Raw genomic sequence first — 8,330 nt, 5'->3', positions numbered from 1 at the left:
GCGACAGCCCTGGATCACCGGGGGCAAGGATAGGTAAGTATTGCTTTTTTCGTTTAGTTATTTAATTTCCAGACCGTAATAAAACATTTTCACATTCCGGATCACCCCTTTAATGCTTGAATACCACCAATACATGTGCACCAAAATGATTATTATCACTTTATGTGGTAATAACTTCGGAATGCGTTTACCTATCCAAGCGATTGTTAGATTGTTTTATCGTGACACATTGGACTTTATATTACTGGCAAAATTTGCTCGATACGTTCAATATTTAATTGTGAAAAACATTTGAGCATTTTTCTCAATTTAAATGTATCTGCTTGTAAGACAGGCAGTTATACCACACAAAATAGTTGCTAATTAACATTCCCCATATGTCTACGTTACAAGGTTTAGAACTTTAGCAGCAATTTCTCACATTTTCAAGAAAATTTCAAAAGGCTATTTTTACAGGGGCCTGTTCAGTTGTGAAGTGGCTTTGAGGGCCTTATATATTAGAAACGCCCAAAAAGTTACCCCATTTTAAAAACTTCACCCCTCAAAGTATTCAAAACAGCATTTAGAAAGTTTCTTAACCCTTTAGACGTTTCACAGGAATTAAAGCAAAGTAGAGGTGAAATGTACAAATTTCATATTTTTTAGCAGAAATTCATTCTTAATCCAGTTTTTTTTGTAACACAGAAAGTTTTACCAGAGAAATGCAATGCAATATTTATTGCCCAGGTTCTACAATTTTAGAAAATATCCCACGTGTGGCCCTAGCGTGCTTATAGACTGAAGCACCTCAGAAGCAAAGGAGCACCTAGAGGATTTTGGGGCCTTATTTTTATTAGAATATATTTTAGGCACCATGTCAGGTTTGAAGGGCTCTTGCAGTGCCAAAATAGTGGATATCCCGCAAACCCATTTCGGAAACTACACACCTCAACAAAATTATTTAAGGGTATAGTGAGCATTTTGACCCCACAGGTTTTTTGCAGAAATTATTGGAATTAGGCTGTGAAAATGAAAATCTACATTTTTTCAAAGAAAATGTAGGTTTAGCAAATTTTTTCTCATTTCCACAAATACTAAAGGAGAAAGTAAGACAATACCCCACGTGTGGTCATAAACGGCTGTTTGGACACATGGCAGGGCTTAGAAGGGAAAGAGCGTAATTTGGCTTTTGGAGCTCAAATTTAGCAGTGATGGTTTGCGGAGGCCATGTCACATTTACAAAGCCCCTGAGGGGACTAAACAGTGGAAACCCCCCACAAGTAACCCCATTTTGGAAACTACACCCATTGAGGAAATTATCTAGGGGTATAGTGAGCGTTTTTACCCCACAGGTTTTTTGCAGAAATTATTGGAATTAGGCCCTGAAAATGAAAATCTACATTTTTTCAAAGAAAAGGTAGGTTTAGCAGATTTTTTCTAATTTCCACAAGGACTGAAGGAGAAAAAGCACTGCAAAATTTGTAAAGCAATTTCTCCCAGAGTAAAACAATACCCCACATGTGGTCATAAACGGCTGTTTGGACACATGGCAGGGCTTAGAAGGGAAAGAGCGCTATTTGGCTTTTGGAGCTCAAATTTAGAAGGAGTTTGCGGAGGCCAAGTCGTATTTGCAAAGCCCCTAAGGGACCAAAACAGTGAAAACGCCAAAAAAGTGACTCGATTTAGGAACTACACCCCTTGAGGAATTCATCTAGGGGTGTAGTGAGCATTTTGACCCCACATGTGTTTCATAGAATTTATTAGAATTGGGCAGTGAAAATAAAAAAAAACCCTTTTCTTCAATAAGACGTGGCATTAGCTCAAAATTTTTCATTTTCTCAACAAATAAAAAAAAGAACCCCAACGTTTGTAAAGCAATTTCTCCAGAGTACGGCAATACCCCATATGTGGTCATAAACTGCTGTTTGGGCACACGGTGGGGCTCAGAAGGGAAGGAGCGGCATTTGGCTTTTGGAGTGCAGATTTTGCTGGATTCGTTTCAGGGCGCCTGTGGGACCAAAACAGTGGAAACCCCCCAAAAGTGACCCCATTTTGGAAAATACACCCTTCAATCCATTTAGCTAGGGGTGTAGTGAGCATGTTAACCCCGCAGGTGTTTTGTAGAAATTAGTGTGCACTCGATGTTGCAGAGTGAAATTTTTTTTTTTTTTTTCCATAGATATGCCAATATGTGGTGCCCAGCTTGTGCCACCATAACAAGACAGCTCTCTAATTATTATGCTGTGTTTCCTGGTTTTAGAAACACCCTACATGTGACCCTAATCTTTTCCTGGACATTTGACAGGGTTCAGGAGTGAAAGAGCACCATGCAACGTTGAGGCCTAATTTGGCAATTTACAAAGTATTGGTTCATAATTGCAGGGCTCTGATGTGAAATAATAACAGAAACCCATGAGAAGTGACCCCATTTTGGAAACTACACCCCTCAAGGCATTTATTAATGGGTGTAGTGAGCATTTTCACCCCACAGGTCTTTTCCTTAAATGAATGTGCTGCGGATGGTGCAAAGCAAAAATTTATATTTTTCCCCAGATATGCCAATTGCGTGGCAAATATGTCGTGCCCAGCTTGTGCCACTGTAGACACACACCCCAAAAATTGTTAAAAGGGTTCTCCCGGGTATGGCGGTGCCATATATGTGGAAGTAAACTGCTGTTTGGGCACGCTGTAGGGTTCAGAGGGGAGGGAGCTCCATTTGGCTTTTGGAGAGCGGATTTTGCTTTGTAGTAGTTTTGTTTGAGTATTGCTGGTGTTTCCGTTTATAACGTAGGGGCATTTGTAAGCTGGGCAGAGTACATCAGGGGCATTGTCAGATGGTATAATAATGGCGTAAAAAAAAGTAATACATAGATATTTATTACACTGTGAAGCAATTCTTTCTGCACAGGCCTGTGTCTCACTGATAAATGGTCCTTGGTCCACACTCTGCACCTTTGCAGTTTGGGGAATTTTGCTAGGAAGTGTTGTCTTGGTATACAGAGGTGTAGCTAGGTTCTCCAGCACCCGGGGCAAAGATTCAGTTTGGCGCCCCCCCCCCCCAACCTCTTTCCCGACATCTCCTTCCCCTTCGCCGTGTTTGTTTTCTCTACCAATCGACGTGTCATTTCTTTTTATGTAACGCGAGCATAAAATTATTTGTACATTTCACAAGCAATATGGTCCTATACACAACACCAGAACCAAGCTCGGTACATATATACAGCACCAGAACAAATACAGCTGTGCAACCCCTGCCGTATAGGTTTGTACGGCGTAAAACTACAGCTCCCAGCATAGCCCGAACAATGATAAGGATATGCTGGGAGATGCCGTTTCACAAAAAATAAATCCTATCATAATCATCTCGCTGCAGATCATACAGTGACTACAGTGCTGATTAGAGGCAGAATAAACATTTACATTAAGTGACTCACTGGTGACGTCTCAGATTCTAGTTCTTTTTCTCCATTTGGTCCAGACCTCTATGATGACTTCTCCCGGTCACAGCCCATTTCTGTAGTTTGCCGCTCACATGTCTTCAGCTTCTCACTTTTCCAACATTTCTGCACCTATAAATAAATATAAAGTTATCATTATACCACACACTACGCCCCTAAATATAATAGTGACATACACTGCACCTCTAATTATAATAGCACCATACACCGTGTCCCACACACACACACACTGTGCCCCCTGTAGATAGTGCTTGCCATAGAGCCCCCTGTAGATAGTGCCCCCATATAGCCCACCCCTGTATATAGTGCTCCACATATAGTCCAACCCTGTATAGTGTTTCACAGATAGCCCACCCCTGTATATAGCCCCCCTTGTACATATAGTCCACCCCTGTATATAGTGCTCCACTAGATAGTCCACCCCTGTATATAGTGCTCCACAGATAGCCCACCCCTGTATATACTATATACAAGGGTGGGCTATCTGTGGAGCACTATATACAGGGGTGGACTATATGTACAAGGGGGCTATATACAGGGGTGGGCTTTCTGTGGAGCACTATAGGGGGAGCTATTTGTGGGATACTATATACAGGGGTGGGCTATATCTACAGGGGGATTATATACAGGGGTGGGCTATATCTACAGGGGGACCATATCTACAGGGGGACCATATCTACAGGGGGACCATATCTACAGAGGGACCATATCTACAGGGGTGGGCTATACACAGGGCTGGGATATACACAGGGGGGCTATATCTACAGGGGTGGGCTATACACAGGGGGGCTAAAGCTACAGAGGGGGGCTATATACAGGGGTGGGCTATACACAGGGGGGCTATATCTACAGAGGGGGGCTATATACAGGGGTGGGCTATACACAGGGGGCTATATCTACAGGGGTGGGCTATACATAGGGGGCTATATACAGGGGTGGGCTATATACAGGGGGAATATATCTACAGGGGGCTATATCTACAGGGCTGGGCTATATACAGGGCGACTATATCTACAGGGGGGGCTATATACTGGGGTGGGCTATCTATGGAGCACCATATACAGGGGTGGGCTATATCTACAGGGGGCTATATACTATATAGCCCACCCCTGTATATGGTGCTCTATAGACAGCCCACTCCAGTATATAGCTCCCCTTTAGATATAGTCCCCCTGTATATAGCCCCCTGTAGATATAGTCCCTCTGTAGATATAGTCCCCCTGTATATAGCCCAGCAGATATAGTCCCCCTGTATATAGCCCAGCCCTGTAGATATAGTCCCCCTGTATATAGTCCCCCTGTAGATATAGTCCCCCTGTAGATATAGTCCCCCTGTATATAGCCCCCCTGTAGATATAGCCCCCCTGTATATAGCCCAGCCCTGTAGATATAGTCCCCCTGTATATAGCCCAGCCCTGTAGATATAGTCCCCCTGTATATAGCCCAGCCCTGTAGATATAGTCCCCCTGTAGATAGACACCCCCATAGATAAAGCCCCCCGCGAGTAGACAAAGTCCCCCCCGCAGATACAGCCGCACACTTCTATTACAATTTAAAAAAACAAAAAAACATTTCAAACTCACCTTATTCCCGCTCCCACGCCATCTGGCAGCCATGGAGACCTGCTCTCTTCTGCGCAGGTCTCCAGGGGGTTGAACGCGGCGTCTATGAAAGGCGCTGATTGGCTGGGCAGGATGACTTTCCTTGCCAGTCAGTCAGCGCCTTTCATCGACGGAAGCGTCACTGGTACAAAAGGTACCAGACGCTTCATTCGTGGAGAGGCGCTGAATGGCCGGGCACGGAACGTGCGCGGTCATTCATTGCTTCTAATTTTACCTGTGTCCATGCGACACAGGTACAATTATAGTGCAGGAGGAGGGGGCGCTGGCGCCCCCCTCTGAACTGCGCCCGGGGCACATGCCCCGCTTGCCCCCCCCTAGCTACGCCCCTGTGGTATAATACGGGCACCCTCGCTTCCAGCAGATATGTTTGGGCCCTACTCTTCCTGGTTCCCTAACTTTAGGACCTTAATAAATCGCCTCTTGAAAAAGAAGAAATGTTCCCCTCGGGCCTGCACAACTGCATATGTTTTATTTCCTGACATATTGGAGCCTTAACTAATTTTATTTTTTCATAGACGTAGTGGTATGAGGGCTGTTTTGTTTGCGGGATGAGCTGTAGTTATTATTGGTGCCATTTTGGGGTACATGTGACTTTTTGGTCACTTTTCATCCTATTTTTTGGGAGGCCAGGTGACCAAAAAACTGAATTTATAGAACTTTATTATGTTTTACAACTTTTTGAACAATAAAATTACGTTTGTAAAAAGAATGTTTTTTTTCTGCCGCCATGTTTTGAGAACCATAACTTTTTAATTTTTTTGTCGATGGAGCTGTATGAGGGCTTGTTTTTTGCAGGACGAGCTATAATTTTTATAGTTACCCTTTTTGGATACATGCGACTTTTTGATCACTTTTTATTTCAATTTTTGTAGGGTAAAGTGACCAAAAAACTGAAATACTGGCATTGTTTCTTACGTTTTCTTTGTATGCCGTTCACCACGTGGAATAAATAACATAATATTTTTATAGATCAGGCCGTTACGGACGCAGAGATACCATATATGTATGGTTTATTTTTTTTTTTCAATAATAAAGGAATTGAAAAGAGAAAAAGGGTGATTGTGTTTTATTCTATTACTTAAAACTATTATTATATTTTTTACAACTTTTTTACACTTTTTTTTACACTTTTCTTTATTCCCACTAGGGGACTTGAAGGTCTAACCATCAGATTTTTGTTTTCTAATACATTGCGCTACCTACGTAGTGCAATGTATTAGATCTGTCAGTTATTCACTGACAGCAAGCCGATTAGGCTTCGCCTCCGGGCGGGGCCTAATCGGCTTTCGTAATGGCAGAGCAGGAGGCCATTGTGTCTCCAGCTGCCATAGCAGCAGTCGCCAGTCCTGATTGCCTGTCAGGGCTGGCGATCTGCTAGCAACCGCTAAGATGCAGCGATCGCTTTCGATCGCTGCATCAAAGGGATTAATGGCAGGCATTGGAGTTAGCTCCGGTTCTTGCCGTTACAGGTGGATGTCAGCTGTAACATACAGCTGACATCCACCGCTGATGACGGGGGCTGAAAGTTTTCGATGCTAGGCAGACCGGCAGGCCAGTATTAGGCCTCCGATTGCCATTGCAGCCACCGACACCACGGCTATTTCATTGCTGGGGTATCGATGAGCTGTAAACACCTTGTTTGCAGCGATCGCTTTTGACTGCTGCATTTAAGTGGTTAATGGCGGGAATCAAAACTAACTTCGGTCCCCGCCATTACAGCCGGATGTCAGCTGTAAGATACAGCTGAGATCCGGAGATGATGGCACCTACTCAGCTTCTGAGTCGGTGCCATGCATTCTTCGTAAGTATACAACATTTTGCGGGAAGCACTGGCTTTCCCCGACGTATACTTACGACAAATATCGGGAAGGGGTTAAAGATGCATGCCATTTCTTTATGCATAATATGAGTCTTTTGCCGCATTTCAGGAGCCATCAATTTTTATTTTCCCATTGACTTAGTCATTTGAGGGCTTGCTTTTTTTGTGGGATGATTTGTAGTTTTTATTGCCACTCTTTTTTGGGTACATTTACTTTATGAACTTATTTAATAAAGAAAAAAATTGGAGAGGCGAGATAGGAAAAAAAAAATAAAGCAAGGGTTTTCTTGCCATTCGCTATGCGGTACAAATAATATGTTATCTTTCTTTCTATGGATCATTATGATTGCAGTGATAACACGTCTATTTTTATTTTACCATTTAATACTTATAGTTTATCAAAGCATGATTGCCTTGCAATCAGGCCCTGTTCACATTACATGTCCGTCTAGCGCATACGTCAAGAAAGCTCCCGACGAACACGCTAAACATGTCCATAGGGCTCCATTAGCCAGACAGATGACAAAAGAGTGTCCTTCTGGCCTGCGTCGAGCTAGTATATATCAGTATACCTTTTTAGGATGGAATAGCATAGTAGACTACACTTTTTTATCCCCCTGGATCCAACAAAAAATTTAAACTGCAGAGTTTACATTTTCTTACAAACATGGGAGCCTATGGGTGATGTATACCAGTGCATAGTCACAGGTATACGTTTAATGTATGCGTCATGGGCTTTTCAATAGCTTTTCATGACGCATTTGTTAAATGGATACCATTATAGTCTATAGGTAACGAATACGTTAAACAGATGCCTAATAGTGGCATCTGTCACCCATAGACTGTAATGGTATACGTTTACGGAGGTGTAATGTACTTTTATGACTCCAGTTCATGACATATTTAACGGATACCAATAAAGCTTTTTCCTTCCATATTTGTTTAACGTAGACAAAAAATGTAATGGGTACATTGCCTCAGACTGACAGGAAGTCTACAGTATTAGACTATGGCAGTCCTGGGGTACTTTGTTAGGCCCCCGGCTGGTATGGTAACCCATCGGCAGCCCACAATTGTGTTACAGGTTCACCCATGGGCTGACAAAGGGAGCCCCCTCCTTCTGTCAAACTCCTTAGGTTTTGCAGATGCCATTGACAGTGGCATCTAAGGTGTTAAACAGTCGGCATTAGAGCTTTTCTAAAGCTCGCTATTACCCCTGGAGCATGGCTGTCAATCACAGCCATGCTCCTGTGAGTAAACCCGTAGACAGCTCAGTGGTGCCAGCAGATGTATTTGCTCATATGTGTACTGTTTGTAATAGAAAATTGTGACAGCATCCAATAGAGAAAAACTATTCAGTGTTTACTAGCACATCCCCATAAGCTGCAAAGTTTCGACCCTCGCAGGGGTCTTTGTGGAGCATGTCAAGCATCTTTGACAAAGACATGTGTT

The sequence above is a fragment of the Rhinoderma darwinii genome, chromosome 1, assembly GCF_050947455.1.
Source record: "Rhinoderma darwinii isolate aRhiDar2 chromosome 1, aRhiDar2.hap1, whole genome shotgun sequence".
Taxonomy (NCBI): domain Eukaryota; kingdom Metazoa; phylum Chordata; class Amphibia; order Anura; family Rhinodermatidae; genus Rhinoderma; species Rhinoderma darwinii.
This window is presented reverse-complemented; position numbering follows the sequence as displayed.